Source organism: Nannobrachium achirus (genome assembly GCF_963921795.1).
Source record: "Nannobrachium achirus genome assembly, chromosome: 21".
NCBI classification, from domain to species: Eukaryota; Metazoa; Chordata; class Actinopteri; order Myctophiformes; family Myctophidae; genus Nannobrachium; species Nannobrachium achirus.
This window is the reverse complement of record NC_137828.1, coordinates 53,770,346-53,790,049: the sequence shown is the minus strand read 5'-3', so window position 1 is coordinate 53,790,049 and position 19,704 is coordinate 53,770,346. Positions and strand designations below refer to the sequence as shown.

The 19,704-nt window shown below is 42.1% G+C and overlaps 1 long non-coding RNA gene and 1 pseudogene across 2 annotated transcripts in view; one reads left to right on the top strand and one right to left on the bottom strand.

Moving 5' to 3' along the window:
• LOC308307045 (cadherin-10-like) overlaps positions 1-12,010 on the bottom strand; it is a 73,281-nt pseudogene extending 61,271 nt beyond the window's left edge. Inside the window, exon 1 of the transcript in view lies at positions 11,801-12,010. The product of the transcript in view is annotated as a cadherin-10-like (transcript). The remainder of the gene's footprint in view (positions 1-11,800) is intronic.
• LOC308307048 overlaps positions 1-19,704 on the top strand; it is a 674,478-nt gene that overhangs the window by 392 nt on the left and 654,382 nt on the right. The window lies entirely within an intron of this gene.

The following is a 19,704-nucleotide window of genomic DNA, read 5'->3' as shown; positions in this document are numbered from 1 at the left end:
TAATGTGAGCCGTATCGCATGCCTGCCTCCCCCGGCTTACAGGTTGTCTCTACACTTGTAAAGTGCTGTTCAAGTAATTCATGAGCAGTACGACTCCTTATACATAAACAAATTGTTTATACCTTAAACCAGAGGTCTTCAACAGGGGTTCCGGGACCCCTAGGGGGTCCCCAGAGTTACTACAGGGGGTCCTCCAAATCTTTGAGTGATAGAAACTTTTCTTTTTTTTAGCTTTTTCATATTAACCACTTGAACCCTAGCGTCCATATTCTGAGAACTCTAGCCAAAAATAGCAGATCTACAAGCGCGTTGTGAGCTTGAAGATCTGCTATTTTTGGCAAAGAGCTTTGGTGTAGAGGGGAAAAAGAGCAGACTAAGTACAGAGTGAAAGGTCAAGTTTAGCCTATTAAGAATTGACGGTTCAAGTGGTTAAATATCTGAAAACACAAAATGACATGAATCCAAAATATACTGATGATCGTGTTGTCAATGATGAAACTATATGGAATCTATAGGTTGTGGGGGTCCCTGCTTCATCTCTCTCTCAACTAAGGGGTCCTGGGCCTGAAAACTTTGAAGACCCCTGCCTTAAACAATATTGTCGTAATACCCTCATAACACTAGAGGTTCTAGTAATGGGCAGCTTGTATTGCCTCGTCCAAGAACAAAATGTTTTCAATGAGATCTTTTATTCATTTCCTCTTTGGAAGAACCTGCCACAAAACCTCTGCTGCATTTACAGTAAATTTACTTTTTGAAAAGGATATTAAATCTTATTTAACACGACTTTTTTTTATCCCTCTATCTAATTTGTTGATTTCAATATGAATAATGACTTGTTATGTCTGGTTAAGTGGTTATTGTGGTATTCATTAATCATTTTTGTCATTATTCTTTTTCCCCCCTCCTTTCTGTATGTTTAGTATTGTGTATTTGTATTTGCAACTTTATTTGTTTGTAAAATTGTTATGGATCCCAGGAAGACTGGTTGCTATGGCATCAGCAAATGGGGGATCCTTAATTAAATCAAATCAAATTTAATCAAAACAAGTGTCCTGGCCAATATTTCAAAAGCACTTCTATATATAAAATACAACTTTCTGGCTAAAGTTACTGTACCTTTTGGTTGATCTTTTAGTGCCATACTCTCCAATATACAGCCTAAGTAAGTGACTTCTTCCTTGGCCATAACTTCAAAGTCACCTTCTTGCCACCACTCTGAATCTAGGGGACTGCTGAGGACTAGCGACGGTGCCCAGAGTGAAGTTGTTCTCCAAAAATCCTTCTGTAAATTTGTGAAATCTCAGCATGCCTGTGTGTCAGTTAATCTGTTATCTACACATTCCAAGAACTTCCTGACCAATCAACTTCAAAGTAACGTGTATCGCCAAGGACCCTAGGGCAGGGGTTTTCAAAGTGGGTGACGGGGCACCCTGGGGTGCCGTGACGGCAGTCCAGGGGTGCCGCGAGATATTTTAATAATATTTGGAATTTATTTGGACACTTGAAAGAATATTTAGTATCATTTTAAACTTGAAGTACAAAGTTATTTTCAGTCAGTTCTAACCAAAATGGCTATTAAGTTTTCCTCACAACATAATCCCTAAAATATCGTCACTGTCGAGCAGAAACCTTGTATCTCCAAGTTTCAAATGTGTACGTCTTTTGGTAAAGCAAAGCCCTGCTTCATCATACAAGACCGTCGCACAAAACTAGTGAAAACATCCGATCTACAAGTGTGCTTGTAGATTGACTGTTTTCACTAGTTTAGTACATTTTATAGATGATATTACAAAACGAATGATTTTGGACATACAAGGTTTCCACCCGACAACGACGATATGCTATAAATATAAGGTGCTGGGAGTGAAAATTATAATGTAGGGGTGCCTCGGATTAAAAGAATATTCATGGGGTGCCCTGCCCTGCAACAAAAAAGTTTGGGAACCCCTGCCCTAGGGAGTGTGGTGCCCGGCATGAAGTCAGTCGGATGAGCCATTGTAGACAGACAGATGCAGAGATATTGTGGGCATGAAAGAGACACAGACAGAGAAGATCTTATCTCAATCACGCCAATGCAGCTGTCTTGTCTAATTGTTTTGACAAACTGCAACATACTTTTAATGGAAAAGAACAGACCCTTCTTCCATATAACCATGCTAATTATTGCACGTCTTCATAAGGGCAACTCCCTAAGCATGTGCATATACAGTACAGTTCTCTTTATGGCTAATAGCATTTTCAATGTTTGGGCAATTAGCTGGAATCATGTGAGAGCAAACATGGTGGTATTTCTTTATAATGCTAATAATCCCCCAGAGTGCCCTGTGCGTTATTCGAGTGATGCAATGCGAGGCACTGTGTTCGTACTGTAAACCACACCAACGTATCTTTGGCTTTTATTGCAAGGATTACAGAGCCGCTGCTTGGTGTCTCAAGTTAATTATTATAACATAAAAATCCATAAAGCTCCCGAATGTATGCTCTGACTAGATGTCCCTAGGATTACAGTTACGATTGATTAGCATCAATGCCAGGCACGAAAGGCAGAGGGCAGGGATTATGTTTTCGTTCCTGTCTGTCTGTGTGTCTGTGAGCAGCAGTCGTGTAAGGTACATTAAGTAATGTACTTAAGTACAATATTGAGGTATTTGTACTTTGCTTGAGTATTTCCAATACTTTTACTTCTACTCCACTACATCTTGGATCCAAATATTGTACTTTTACTCCACAACATTTATTTGAAAACTTTAGTTGCTAGTTCTTTAACCCTATTTTAAGTTCACATCGTGACGCAAATAGCACTGCTCACTTCACACTGGGTGTGAAGCATGTTGAGCTTGGACATGAAATAACAGTTGGTTAAAGTGCAATAGGAGTGCAATAGGAGTTTTGTCCCCTCAGCCATTGAGGCATATAAACAAACTGCCCTGTCGATAGGATGGTTTTCTGTGTACAGTACAGTGGGGAGTCTGGGGACCTCATTGTCTTGGTGACATGTTGTGTTGTGCTACATAGTTGTCTTGTTTTATTGTTGTTGTTGTTTTTGAACAGAGTGAGGTGAAGACAAATATTCCTTCGGGACAATAAGGATTATTATAGAGCTTGTAAACTTGGGCTTGGGTCACAGACAAGGTCAGAGAGAGAAGGATGAGGCTGGCCGGGCACTATGTCAGCAACCGGAACCAACCCAAGGCACAAGTAGGAGGGGGACGGAGCGCAACACCTATACCTGCACACACTGTGTGTGACAGCGGAGCCAACAACACTGCCGAGTCATGGCAAGGCACTCTTTTGACACTTGCCTGGTTGCATCGCTACGACTGGGCATTCTGCAAAACACCTGCACCGATCCGATAACAATAAGCAAGTGTATGACTATATGTTCAATCATAATGTGGATGTTCGTAACATCTATTTCTATAACCAAATCAGAGGTAAGCACCTAGTATTACAGAGTACAGCACAAACCTGGTATTTAACTTGTATGTTGCAAATCAGGCAATAAAAGCAATTACATTCAGACAATGAAATCTGTGCTGCGTACAATACACCCCAGAGTTAGTGTCGAAGAGTCCTTGAACAAGACTGAACCCCTAGTTGCTCCCGGTGAGCAGGTTGGTGCCTTGCATGGTTTCCGTAAATGGTGCTATATAAAATGCACCATTTACCTTTTAAATAGCAGGTTCTCATTTGTCATTACTCATTATGAATGCTGAATGCCACATGTTGTAACTAATCGTAATGGTATCTATCAAACAAGCATACTACCATAGATTTTTCTGGAAGCTTTTCACATTTGCTGTGTCCACTATGGGTAGAAGTGAAAGCACTTTTGGAGGTATACTTTATAGAGGCCCCTCAACATGAGATTACCAATTGGTTTTGAGTGCATATTTCATAAATTATATTCAGTTTGGTTAGAAAGGCCCAATTGTTTAAGGCACTTGCAAGCAAACAGTTTGGAATACAAAAAAAAACATGTTTGAAGGCCATTGCCACATGACTCAGAAGATCATGTATGCCTAACTTGAGGAAAACAATCAGGTTAACTTTAAACAATGACATATGTTCCATTTGTTGTGTCACTTGTTGGTGTAGGTATAATTTATTTTGACAATAATCCAAATTTGGGAAAGATCTGATGGAATATGAACAATTGGAATGATACTTGTTTATCACATGACTCCAGAGATAATAACTACAGGTGTATGTGAGTTTTGGACAAAATCTTTATCATTAATAGGTAAAAGTGTGTTTTGAAGAAAATGGAAGAACATGTAGTTGGAAATGGGCCTGATATGGATAGTTGCATCATGATCCAAGGAATCCAGGGCAAACCTTTTGATTGTACAATGTACTGTTCAAGAGTTATAGGCCCACCACCGGAGTTTGTGGGTTCAATTGTGTTCATCTACACAAACACAATTGGCCCTTGTTTGGGGAAGGGAAGCCGGTTAGGGGGGATAATTGTCACAGTCCCACCCTAATTTGCATTACAAAATAAGACAGAATAAAGCCATAATAAGAAATAATGTGTTTGCAATTAGAAATAGCTTTGCTTGTTGTGTGTGAAAAGCATTGCGAGAAGGCCGCGATTTGGCTGCGATTATAGTGCTGGCGATTTCTTCCCGAGCGTTTCTAGATATCTAGCAATTGATATTTGGCTCTGTCGCAAACTGGACAATGGACATACAGTAGGGTTGCAACGGTATGAGATTTTTAACACCGAAAATATCGTCTGTTTCAACACCACGGTTATCGGTAACACCGTTTCAACCACCATTGTGTGTCTTGTCGTCTTGTGATCACTCAGTAGCAGCCAATGCTACCTCAAGCTACAACAACAACAACCATCCGACCATTTTAACACTACTACTGCCTTTTAATTTGAAGGGATGCTTGGTGCCTTGGTGTCGCGCCGCTTCCTCCGTAGGCCACCGCTATTATTTTGAAGGGCCGGGCGGGGGTTGTTTTTGCGCAGATGGATTATCACTTGATGTCAATGTTTACATCATCTAGTCACATGACAGTGTGGGCCCAGAAAAGAAACATGGCTGTGCCCAGCCGAGTGCAGCTTGTGTCTGTAAACAGGCCACCCTTTGGATCAAAATGTCTCTTTTTGAGTAAATGAAGTCTCTTTATGGGCCTCTCAATGGATTTACTATGGCGGAGCTTCACTTCGCGTGCACGCCCAACGTGCGTTGTAAACAAATCGCGGACATTACCGATGCGGGCGGGACCGGAGCGACGTACTGTAAGTAATAATACTTTTACTGTAAATACAGTAAGATTGACGGTGCTCACCGTCAACGGCACCATGATTTTAACCCTTTAAATGCCGGTGAGGATCGTCAACGGCAGCAGAACAGTTAAAAATTCAGCTTTGTAAAAAAGCAAAAAAGCAACAGCCCTGCGTTTTCTTGTTTGTCTAATCGTTGTTTTTCTGCCTACTGCATGCTGTGACATTATAAAGCCACAACTAGTCTCCTGGAACGTGCCCTGCGAGTGGGGACGAGACATCATGCAGTCTGATGGGCTGTGCCTCGCCCCGTGGATGATCCGTTGATTCTGGATCTGTTCTCGACACACAAGGAACAGCTCCCGGCCTCCCGCGATTGAGAACCGAATCCCATCGTTCATTTAAAAGAGCTGTTCAAAAGAGAGGAATCGTTGGCGAACGTCACATCTACTTTACTTACTTTACTTTATTTGTTTATTTAGACGGGACAATGCATATTAATGAACACTACATGAATGCAATGTAAATAAGCCGGAATTAGCAAGAATGCTAAATTTCATCCGTAGTCCCCACATGAAGACAAAACAATACATACCAACAACAGTAACCCTACATTAGGAGAGGGCGCCTAATAACATACATACAAATACTATTTTTCCTGAACCAAGAAAAAACAACAAAACAACACATATTACTAACAGTACCCTACATTAAAAAAAGGATAGTTAAAAATATACGTACATGGCATGAGCTGTACTCTTAGAACTATACATGGTCACAGGTTTGATTGTCAACTAACCATTTTTTTAGATTGAACTTGAAGGATGGAAATGACAAACAGTCTCTTATTGTTAGAGGTAGGTCATTCCAGATTGAACATCCCTGCACTGAAAGGGTGTTTTTTCCAAAAGCGGTTACCCGGTACGGTACTTCGCAATCCCCTCTAGTGATTGCTCTAGTATTGAGTCCTCTATCAGGCTTCCTTTTTATGAATTCCTTTAGGGGAGGTGGGCATAGACCATTTAGGGTCTACATCTCTACTGCGCTCCTCGGGGCAGAGCAGAGCAGAGGTGTTATCGGTGTTCAAGTAAAGTACTCAGTGTTGTGCTCGCTCACCAGTAACACCGGTAACACCGAGTACCGTTGCAACCCTAACATACAGTATGAAAGAGTTTGCGCACCCTGAGAAGATCCGTGTTAAATGATTAGCACATAATGTAGGGGTAATTAAGGTATAACTGTGTTTGTTTCTGTCTAATGAAAACATATTATTTCTAATTACAAACACATATACAGGGTTAAAATGCAAAGAGGCTAGGTACTGTAGCTCTAGCACCACCATGAGCCATGAGGGCGATTTGAACGATTTGCCAAGTCCTCACTTGGCATACTTCTACTTCTTAATCTTAAATGAGTAGTTCACCCCCAAAATGACTTTTTTTTCTATTGATTACTCATGACATGGAGACTTGATTTCAATAATATTTTTAGTTTTTTGTTGCATTCCTAAGACAATAATTTGATTACAATAAATGTACCCCCATTGATTCCGGATGGGGACCATTGGGGATCCGGAATCAATGGGGGTGAATTTACTATAATATATATTTTTTTGTCTTAGGAATGCGACAAATACAAAAAAATATTATTGAACTCAAGTCTCCATGGCATGAGTAATCAATAGAAAAAAGTCATTTTGGGGGTGAACTACTCATTTAAGCCTATACTGGGAGTGTGCATGCAAAGTTTGATTTCGATCGGTTGAGTGGTGTCCAAGATTAGCTGCTCACAGACGGACACACATGAGCACATGTGGACACACGCACACAGACAAGGGTGAACAAATAGTCTTAGCCTCCTGGCCTATTGGTCGGGTAAAGACAATAAAGAGATGATGTGCCTGACTGCTCTATGGTCTGTTAACTACATACTGTCATACTCATACAGAACATCTGCTGCATTCAGTCCTAAACCAAGCTGTTGGTTTTGGATGGTTAAAAAGGGAAAGGTGGCCTCTGCGTTATAGTGCTGGTCTGGAAACAGATTGCATAAAGCCAGAGTGAAGTTTGCAATGACAATCTTGAAAAAGTGCTGCACAATGAGTTCCCACAAAGCCATGACAAAATCAAATTTGTATAGCTTTAATGGCTTCCCTTTCAAGGTCTCAAAGCACAAACAGTGCCTTTTCATGGCCTTGCAACACAAGTACAGAGGAGAGACTTGATGAGTTAAATTGCCTTGCACAAACAATGAGGAATTGTCAGTAAAGCAGCAAAAGCATTGGCACTTCTTGTCAGGTCTGTGGTGAGCATTGCTCAGTGCTGCAAAGAGGAGATAGCAAAATAGAGCTCAGAAAGAATGGATACAGAGTAATTACTCTCTCTCTCTCCCCATCTATGCCTTTCGCTTTTCCAAGACTCGAGTGAAATAGTAACGATGTAGATTAAACTAACACCTCACAACCACCTGTCTTGTCTGCGTCACATTAGCATACTGGTTGGAAATTTCGTACGGGAAGACCTTTGAGCAAGACCTTGCAAAACGTTGAAGATGCCCATTTTCAAACAACGGCAAGAGAGCCAGAGGGAGAGAACTGTCTGCACTGCTAGAATATTCCAATTTAGGGCAACATGTTGTGTGGAACATGTAATAGGATTTTGTTCACTTCAAAACACACTGCTCGGAATGCTCCAGACCTGATTGTGTTACACAGAATTGCAAGTGTTCTTACTTCACAGACCCCTGTGAAGTAAGAAGTAAAGAAGTAGGGCACCACGTCTGGGTTTGCTGAGTGCTCACAATTGTTAACAGCAGTCTGGAAGTCAGTCAAAAGGAGAGATTTCAAGGCTTTTACGCACAGATGCAAGCACACTACACAACGTAATATTAGAAACAACAAATGTACAGTAGCTCTGAGCTTACCGTTAACAAGTGAGGACACATACAGCACAGGACCAGCACAAGGCAATGTTGCACTCATGGGCAAAATAAACAAAACAACATGTTTTCCCAGTCGATTTAACGAGGTGGTGCCATAGTTTTCTCCCTGGCGTAGTTATAATATGCAAATAGGCTATGTCTTCCCTGGGTATTTTTGGTTAATTCCTGAAAGCTGAAAGCATCTGAGTCAAAAGGCACAAATTTTGAAATACACTGACATAATGACATCATAATATCCCCTCCCCTCCCTTTTTACCATTCAGCAACACTTTGGGTGTGGCTAACTTAGCTGGGTCACCACCCACCTGAGACATGGGTAACTGGAGGTAAAGAAGGCGTGGGAGTCTACATGAAAATTTTTGCTCTGACAATTTCTGAGATGTGGGTCACCATGGGAGACAGTAAGCCTCCCTCGGGCAAGAGCAGCCTAGCTATCACGGTTAGTCTTTTTGACATTTTCCCCTGGCTTGCCGTTGTCTCTGTTGTGGCTAAGATGAGATGAAGAGCTGTGAGCATAGAGCTGTGAGAATAATGTCATTCATTTCAACTCATTTTCGAATTAAAGTTAGGAGCCGATGTCTCTGTGTGATGTGTTATTAATTCAGGTACAGCTGAGAGATGCAGGAGCTCATTCTCACCCCTCTGCCTTAAATTGTGTTCTTAGTCCATTCATTTTATTCTGGTTATGTATATTACATGAATACAGTCTGAGTTGGACTCACATTTGTGTGTCATTTGTGTCCAACTAAGACTTGTTTTATGTGAGAATGTAAATGTGACATTTAGTTATATGAGAAAGTTCTTTGATTCTTTGTGTCTGTATGTACGAAAACAATGCACTGTCCTCCTGTCTCAATCGGCGCACTCCCACAGAAACCAAGTCTGTGTACAACACGCACTATGATCCCCAGTAAATAGACCTAATCCAACACCTCAAATCCAAGGGCTGCCAGCTTGGCAAAGGCACCGGCACTCACTGCCCACTCGGATGCATATAAATCACACCAGCAGCGATACAAAGACAAACCCTCAACAATGCACGCACTTCCCACCACTTCTCCATCTGGCAGCAACAACCCTGTCAACTTTTCTCCACAAAAAGCATGTTTCTCAAACCACAATACACACGTAACTGGCCACCTCTTCCACCAACACCATGCATGATCCCCAAACCTGCCTAATTCCTTATTGTCACCTTGTTCTGTATGTTTATGCTACTCTCTCAGCAGATCACCACCAGACCTCAACTATTTTCTACTGGCAATCTAGCCTTGCATAGCCAGGCTTACTCACCTGCGAAGAGAAAAGCCTGGTCAAGATATGAGACAGAGACCGAATTTTCCCGGAAGTTGTATTTTTTTCACAGTGCGGTGTCCCTGCAAACGTATTCCCCGCTGGAAGAAATCTGGTCTACATATCCTGCTCCGTCGGTTGTGCTCGCAATAAACAATATACAAACAAAAACATCGATTCAGGCGATGTTACACCTACCGGTATTACGAGCGAGTTAAGAGCTACAATCTATTTTAGTTTTTTCGCTGGGGAATGTAAACAGACCCCCACCGCATGACGTAACTTCCGTTAAACGCAGCAATTCCGCTAGAAATCTTGGAACCAAGCGGAAGTCATATCTTGTCTAGGGTGCTGTCAACAATGGACCTAATCCTCTCTCTCTCTCTCTCTCTCTCTCTCTCTCTCTCTCTCTCTCTCTCTCTCTCTCTCTCTCTCTCTCTCCACCGGAAAAACCGTGGTCGCTGTCCTACCACTGCCCCCCTTTCACTCACGTTGGACCACTTTGGACCCTTTGGACCTCTCTCTCTCTCTCCCATCGAAAGCGGCGATACGGATCGCCGTTGCTTCCTCTGCATGGCAGCACACTGCCGCGCGCGTTCTATACCTGCCCCCCAGACGCCCCAACGCCCTACCCCGCTCCACTTGCTTTTACCTTTCTTTTTTCTCCAAGGCTCAATAATTTATTACAAGCCTTTGTCTCCATGACAGTTTAATGGTGAATGATATTGGACACAGGGAGAGTGGGGAGCTGGTGAATGTGACTGCTGTCAAGTTCAGTGCCAGGGAGCATCAAAGAATGGAGCAAGAAATTCCAGCGCCGGAATATGCGTGGTCGACCTACACATCAACGTAGTGCTCCCGCTTCATAGGTAGTTACTGTAGCACAACTTAGTTTACCTTGTGAGTTTAATTTCAATGCACCCACACACACACGCATGCATGCATGCACACACACCTACAGATGTGCCGTTTCAACTCTTCATAACGTATTGCTCTTTTCCTGACAATTTCCTGCAAATGCTTTTTTTTCCTCACAGTTTTTTTCCCCCCTGTTTTGCCTTTCTAATTTTTATGGAGAATATATGGAGCATATCTTTGCAGAAACTCGCAAATGGCAAAAAAAAAACCTCTCCATTCCCATTGAAAAGCAGAATCCACATTCATTGGTAGATTTAAACTTTGAAGTGTAAATCTTGTCAATGGCAGGACGTGAGAAGTTTTTAAACGGCACATCTGTACCAGCCAATCAAGATTGTGGTTTCTGGAAGGCAAGGTTTTCAATTCTCAGGCTTTTAAATAACCTAACAACGATACATCTCATTGCAATAAGCCGTGATTAAGCAATGCCACAGATAAATGGGTTTAAAAATAGTAACATCAACATGTCAAAAGTCTAAATCAAGTGCAAATCACCTGCAAATGTGAACCTGAAAATTAGATAGTAATAGATTAGTAATATAAATAACCAGAACATTTCCAAAAGACATTGAGCCGAGATATAAGGCTGCTCTCAGGCGAGGCTTGCTGGATGTGCAGTCTCTGAAAATGTCATGTAGGCTCCATCTTGATAAAGCCACCCCAGATTTGATGTTTAAACAACTAACTTAACTACTCACTTACATTATAAAACTACATTATGTGGCACAACAGTTGTAACTCTTGGTAGGCTACTCTAATAGTTGTGTGATGAAGTTCCTCCAAAGAAGTTGACTGTGACTGTCAGCCCAACCCCCTTCCTCCCGGTTGGTAACATGAGAAGGTGCTGGGTATGTTAACCCTTCTTGCAATTTCTTGTGAATTCTGCGTATGCCTGGCCTAGCAGGCCCCAGGCCCCAAATACCAAAAATATATATATTCGCATCATGAAATATGCAGTAGACTCATCAGCTGCTGCATGCCTTCAAAAGAACTTGATGAAGCTGTGATCACAGTTGCATCTGGCTTTGTGATGCCAAACGAGCTCTTCAAATGAGCTTCAAACTGTGATCTTTTCCAAAGCATCCCTATCACATCACTGATATCTGCAGGGCAGGACAATTAATTAAACTGATGATGTGAGGTGACATTCATGTCAGAGTTCACTTACATTACGACACATGAAGTATGGGCGTGAAACGGGATGCGATAGCGGGTAGCGGGGTCGGGGGGGGGGGGGGTGTCTGATGTTGCACGTGCGAGCGCTGCGTCAGCACGATTCAGTTCGAAGACCGAGCTTCTGTCAGTCTGCGCTCCCATCAACCAATTACTATACATCAAGCATCCCTTTAACAAGCCAAAGCAAAAACTGGAGGGAAAAATGATTGGACGGCGGCGTTCCGACGTTACCTTGCCGACGTACTGATGGTCGTTCCCCGCGTACTCCTCCAGCAGAAAGAATTGATTCCACATCCATCCTCGTTTGGAGCGCTGCAGTATCCGTCCATCACCCTCTGACACGCCAAACAGATTCCTTATGTTCCGGGGAGAGAAGGGCATGGCGGCGCTGGGCCACAGGACGGAGAGCATCAGGAGGAGTGGCAGGTGATTGGCTATCATGGTATCCGGGGCGTGAAGTTGACTCGCGAGTTACGGTTAGCAACTTTTCAGCTGGGATGAATGCTGGAGGTCAACGTAGCCACAAAATACATTGTATTCCCTTCTTCAACGTCCCGCGGGTATCTGCGGAAAGGAGACAAAAACACAAATGAATTGGATCTGGCACAATATTGATCACCCCTGTAACACATGGGGGTGGTGGTGTTATCGAGGGCCCCATGTGCATTGATACTCAGTAGATCCATTATTGTTTAGATATGCGATTCATCCCAGCACAGAATACAGACAGACAGACAGACAGACAGACAGACAGACAGACAGACAGACAGACAGACTGTACATACTGTACATACCGGTACATACATACGTAAAAAAAATAATAATAATTGGATGACACATGAATGAATGCATGAATGAATGAATGAATGAATGAGAACCATGGAAGACTAATCTGATAGTAACATTTAATATTTTTGGCGGCTATGGGACCTCTGCGACTTGGCAGTTGTCTAAGCAGGATAATGCACTGTGGGCGAGTCAGTTATGAGAAAATAACTGCCCTCCAGGGGGGGGGGGGGGGGGGGTTTAAACGGCCAGCCGCAAAGTGGATGTCCCTCCTGTAGTGTGGTTATTTTCTCGTAAGTGACTTGCTCACAGTGCACTGAAGTAGCACTTCCATGCACTTACTTTTGTGAACCGAAAAAAAAAAGAATGCATGCGACTGTAGGTCTCTGTGAATGCTCCAAAGGTGTTCATCAAGCTCTGTGTCTAACAGAGGCAGAAACCTCATATCTCCAAGTTTCAAAGTAAAGCACTGCTTCATCATACAAGGCCATCGCAGAAAAGTAGTGAAAACAGCTGATCACACAGTGCTTGTAAATTATTTTTAAAATGATAAATGCAAAACAAACGGTTTTGAACATACAAGGTTTCCACCCGACAACGATGATATATACTTCACTGTGCCCCCCCACCCCCCAGGACTAGTCATGATAGGTCATTTGGGGTGCATGCATAATTTATGGACTTTTGGGAAGTTAATCCTAATAAATCTTCCTTTCTAAGAGGGCCTGTTTAGTTAACGTCCTGTATTAAAGGCCCATCTTGTCAGAGCTATCCTAACAAGCATTCATTGTAAACCACCAGGGGAATACTGGATGCATTTGCTTTTGTTCCAAGCTCTTAAATAAGGAGTCAATGGAGGCATGCCAGTGAACAAAGAAGCTGTTACTGTCTTTGAGCAAATTAGTATTATGGTTCCATTGATCAAAGTTAAGCACAGAATGTGATCCTGTCCTGTGAATAGAAATCAAGTAACTAAACTAACGAGTTCTCAAAGTGGTACATTGCTCATTCCCCTCACACACAGAGAAAGTCTGGCTGAATGAAGCCACATAATTAAGAGAAGAAAGCAAATGAAGTTTAGTCGCTTCTCGCCCTTAGGGCGTCTTACTGGTTTCTTTTTTTACAGTATGTTTTATTAACATTAATATTATGTCCACATTACATGCTCTTCAGCTCACTCATATGTGCATAGCCTATAGTTAATATAAACACTGAAACAACACATCTATCTATCACATCTATCTACCAGTAAGGCTCCCTAATCGGGAGATAAGCGACCGTAGGTCACTTATCTCCACAAATAGGGCAAAAATGTGTTTTGCCAAAATCTTCCTGATCCATGTTGATGACATGAGTGTAGACATACTGTGTAGTGATTTTTGTGATTTTAGGGCAAAATCTGTAGGAGCAGTGTCCAAAAATGTGCTTTTAAAAATCGGCCTGGAGGTGGCGCTATATGGGAGAGATTCATGTTGATGGGATGAGTGTAGACATACTGTGTACCGATTTGCGTGATTTTAGGGCAAACATTGTGCAATTTCTGTAACACGGAGAGAACACCATTTGTTGTATCTTTTGTTTACACAACAAATGCTCGGACACAATTGGATGTAAAGCCATTGGCATAACGAGGCATCGAGCCCTCTTTCCCAGTTGTTTCGACCAGGTGGGCGTGGTTACATGCCTAAACCTAACCATAACTGTAACCTTAACCTCAGTAAAACTATGCCTAAACCTAACCTTAACCGTGACTTCACAAACACTATGCCTAACCTTAACCCTAATAGAAATTATGCCTAAACCTAACCTCAAAACCACGCCCACCTGGTCGAAACACCTGGGAAAGAGGGAGTCCGACATCCACGCCCCTTTCGCTTTCTCGCAATTCCAACCGGCAGATTCGTCGCACCATGGGTGCCAAACTGCAGCCGGAAGTTTGGTGGAAGACTGTGGAGCAGCCTCCCAGCAGCTCATGAAGTTCATGAACAAACACTATTATGAAAAAGTGAGACCTTTATAACATACTCAGCTCAGGAAAATAAAAGAAGGCATGTCACAATTTTTTTTCTGCTGTGTGGATTTTCGATGTGTGCACTGTGTCATTTTATAGCAGTATCTAAAGAGCAAAAAGTATGTTTCTAAACGTGCCAAGTATCGCAAGACTATCCACCGTTTCCTGTCTGGGAACCAAATATCGCGATACTTCGGAGATAGAAACGATTATTATTTACTGTTATTATTATTATTTCATTATGTACTGTAGGCCTACACACCGAAAAGTAATGCACTTGAAATAAACAACATCTCTCTCTCTCTCTCTCTCTCTCTCTCTCTCTCTCTCTCTCTCTCTCTCACTCTCTCGTCTCTGTGGTGCTAAAAGCGGCTACTTTTCAGCTCTTTTCTTATTACCGTAATTGCCGGACTATAAGCCGCTGCTTTTTTCCCATGTTTTGAAGCCTGCGGCTTATACAACGGTGCGGCTTATATAAAGATTTTTTACAGCTAACGGCCAGTTAGTTAGTTTTACAATGGTCTTTTACAAGGATTTATATATATAATTTTACAGCTAACGGCCACCAGGGGAGCTCTAGCAGGAAGCAGGAAGGACACCTGCGGCTTATAGTCCGGTGCGGCTTATATATGTAAACATTTGTTTTTTGTTCTAAATTTAGCTGCTGCGGCTTATATTCAGGTGCAGGTAGTCCAGCAATTACGGTAGTCATATTCTTACAACAATTCATAACCAGGGAGGCAATAATTTACCATGCAAAACGGAGAACATGTCTTATGCCTCATTCACACTACAGATATATAGTTGAACGTTTTGCTTGGTAATTCAATGTAATCTCAATGGAAACCAGCTTTAAAGATACAGGAGACGCTCAAGACAAAGCTTTGAAAGCTTTAAAGCTGGTTTCCATTGAGATTACATTGAATTACCAAGCTAAACATTCAACTATATATCTGTAGTGTGAATGAGGCATTAGGCCTGTCACAGTTAATATTTAATCACCTAATCAATTATTTTGTAAAACCGTGATGATAATCATAATAGTCGAACGTGTTGAACGCGACACCTTGCAAGAGTGTACTGTATATGCGTAGTGAACCTTCATAAAGGTTATAATATAAGGCATACATGAACCACTTAAACCCTGTAGTTTATCGATAAGGGCCTCAGTTTCAACTGTACTAGGGGCACTCTTTATATCCACGTTAAATCTCTGTAAAAAATGGCCAAATCACAAAGCGTAACAATGCAAACCGTTGAGAGCTTGTGAGCTTGTGAGCTTGTGTGTTATTTTTGGGGGGATGATGGGGCTCAAGTGGTTAATTTGAATAATGCACTCTACTCGTATCTCCAAGTTTCAAATGTGTATGGTTTTTGAGCGGTGGTCACACCGTCTCCATAGCGTGGCCGTGTGTGTATCCGTGTGTGTCTGTCTGTCTGTCTGTCTGTCTGTCTGTAGCCTGAGGTGTATGTAGCCTCAGTACCTCTGGGTGACCAGAGAGGTGCTGTTGAGTCTAGCTTACCCTGAGCATCAACTGCAACCAGTTGGGGCCTGAGTGAGCAAGTATGGCTCACACTCTCTCTCTCTCTCACGCACACGCACACCCCCCCCCCCCCCCCCCCCCCCCCCCCCCACAAACACACACACTCCAGCTGGGTGAGCAACGCACACACGCACGCAGCCACGCACACACACACACCTCTGTGAGCAACACACACACACACACACACACACACACACACACACACATGCACGCACGCACGCACGCACGCACACACACCCCCACCCCCCACACACGTGCAGGCACCACCGCTCACTTCAAACTTGGGTTTGATTTTTTTTAAAGTAAAGCCCTAGCTGCTTCATCATACAAGAATGTCGCACAAAACTAGTGAAAATAGACGTTCTACAAGTACACAACGCCTCGCATTGTAATCGTTTTTAAACTCTCCATGTGTGTCCAAAAGGTTTTGGACGTACAAGGTTTCCACCCGACAGCGACAATACACTGTAGCAGGGATACGCTGCTCTGTCAAGGGCTTTAGATCAGGCCAGAGCTGGTCCAGATAGTTTTCACTTCACCTATGATAGCAATATGCCAACCATTTGTCTGACCACACCTCATTGTAATGATCCATGGGTGCAAAGATGGGTAATAAAATAAGTATATTTTACACTTACAAAAAATGCCAGTGCTAAACTAGTGCACACCTGCACTGTGCTGCATGCTGTTTTATGCCAGGTGTAAGATTTTTCTTTTTTTGTCTTAATATCCATATCAGAGAGAAATGTAAGCGTACATGCACTGAACAAAAATGAGTTTTTCATATAATATGGGACCTAGTACAGTGTGTACTTTAAATGCAGAGCTTGTTTTAAATTCCACAAAATGATCATTAAAACTCATCTCCCTGCACCTATTCCTTGTGCAAGGACAGTTGGATCTATACCATTCAGCAGGGGTCAAATGCTGGGCCCTGGGTACTTTAACAAAAAATAGCAGATCTACAAGCTCACAGCACGGCACAGAGTGCCGCAATGCGAGCTTGTAGATCTGCTATTTTTTGTCTTTTAATATTTCAAATCCCTCTAAGGTTTTTTTGGAAAAAAAAGAAAAAAGAAAAAACGATATGTATTTGGCCACGGACCCCCATCTCAAAATATTTTGTTCCAGGTACTCCCCTAGAAGCAAGATTTTTGTTACAAACGTTCGCTTAGAAAATACATATATTCAGAGGGGTGGGTGGGTGGGGATCTGTGTGTTCATGTTGTTTGTTGTTTGCATAAAAGGAAAATAAGAATGAAACGACCTTGATCAAAAAAGGAAAATACATATATTAAAAGATTTGCACACATTTTCACTGCTTTTCAAAAAATAGCAGATCTGTATATCTGCTATTTTTCAATAGCTAAGTATAAAATAATTAAGTCCCCTCCACCTTGGGCCCTAGTAACACTAGACGCCCCTGGCTGCCGAAGCCCCTTATCAGTTCCCCATGGGGAAAATATTATTCTCAAGATATGTTCTTTCTTTCTTTCTTTTCTTTCTTTCTTTCTTTCGTTCTGTGTCTGCTGCCTGTCGCAGCTATTCCCTGAGCAAGGTCATGCAGTGTCCCTGGCTCCTGCATCATTTCAGCAGTAAGATTTACAGTCCTATCTGTATTGGAAAAAGGGTCCCTTTATGATAAATCTATTATCAGCCAGTAGCAGGACAGCTCCATGGCATTGGTCCGAGTCGTCCGACCACTCTTTATGCCGAAGTCAAAGGTCTCACTCGCACACGTAATCTAAAATGATCTTGCAGCAGATTAGCCGCTCCCGTTTTAACAATGTTATCTTATTGTGCTCCGCAAAGCACACACATAGCCTACACTTTAGTTTTTGTGTTTTTGAGCGATGCTAACCGCGCCTACATCTGGCTTTGTCTGTATGGACACGTGTATGTATCTCGCGTCAGTTTGTCCCGCCCCACCCCACATTGGCCAAGCTGTGTGGTACGCTTAATGAAATGGACTCATAGATAGTAGGCCTACCACTCATTTCACACTGGGTGTGATTTTTTAAACATGGCCTGGTTTGAAGGCGACTGTCACTGCAATACTGCCTCAATATGTACTGTCTCTGCATTCATATATAGTCTACTAATATGTCTGCGAGTAATGTATGCCCTGCAATGTCCTTGTTGCAATGTAACGTCTATATCACCATATCCTTGCTCATTCAATGTTTGTCTTTTCACTTTTCAATAGTACAAAGGATTAGAGCGCTCAACTCCCAAAACCTGGAGTTGCAATGGTTGTTTTAAACGTGTATTTAAAAATAATAATTGAAATGCTTATTTTTTCCATCCCTTTCCACCCGTGCCAAAGTCCTTGTATGAACCTACTTCACTGTGGATATGAATGCAGCACCTTCTGTTCAACAGCTTGATGATTTTTTTCCCTTCTTTTTTTTAAGATCTTAAAAAAAAGAAAGAAAAAAAACTTTAAGATCTTTCAGCTTCAGGTGGTGTGTATAAAATAGTAGAGAGCCCAGTTGCTAAGAGTATAGTTTTGGAAGAGCTAATCAAACAACACATTTTGTTTGGAGCCGTTATTTATTTTGTATTAAAGAGACTGCTTGTTTTAGCTACAGTGTACAACCAGACAAGGATGGAAAATGAATAGACATCAAATGAGTTTGCCAGTGTGATAATAATAATTTATAAATACACGATGGAATAGGTCTAGAACACACGTACGCATGCACACACTAACACACACACACACACACACGCACACACACGCACGCACGCACGCACGCACGCACGCACGCACGCACGCACGCACGCACGCACGCACGCACACACACACACACACACACACACACACACACACACACACACACACACACACGCACACACACACATATTGTCTTCTTCTTTAAAAAGCCATTTAGGCCTAGAATGATTGAATGCTTTACAGTAACAATTGAAAAATAGCAGATCTACAAGCTTGCAGCGTGGCACTCAGTTAAAGCATTAATGGGAGTTTCTCAGATAGCAGGTCTCATTCCTCAAGGGAGCTGCCTAGGTCCACTTATGTACTCCATATTTACAAATGATTTAGCCTATACCTCTCGTCATAAAAAAAGACAAATCAACGATGTATGCAGGTGATACAACCATAGTATGCATCAGCAAAGACATCTGCAGATTTAATGGCCATCTTGAACAGTGAGCTGTAGAAAATTGGAAAATAAATTTTTTTTTTTTAAACAAATTGGTACGTAATACATCCAAAACAAAAGTATTTAATTCAAAGTATTCTCTAAGGACAGAGCCAGAGCTCAAACTATTCATTACAACAAACTATTCATTACAAAACACTACCCATTCAAGGAGACCAAGCTCCCATGGCCATCACCCTTGACAACAAGCTGTCCTGGTCAAAACAGACTGTAGTATATAGAAAATGGGCATGCAGTTCATTAGCAGTGGTAAGGCCATGCAGAACATATTTTACACCCGATCTAATTAAACTGGTATTAAACACACTTGTTCTTTCACAGCTTGATTACTGCCAAATAATAGGCTATAGTCGAATACCACAAAGAAAGATTCGAGCAAACTCCAATTAGCGCAGAACAAGGCAGCACAGCTTGCTCTCCAATGTCCTTCAGAACACCATGCACTTCCATTTAGAATGGCTAAAAGTTGAAGATAACATGACTGCTGCACTGCTACTCTCAACATGGAAGGCAACACAAGGCCAGTTGCCATTTGATTGGCAACTTGACCAAGGGTGTCATTTGGGTCATCAGGCGATGGCAATTCAACGTTTAACCTCAAATTCCAGT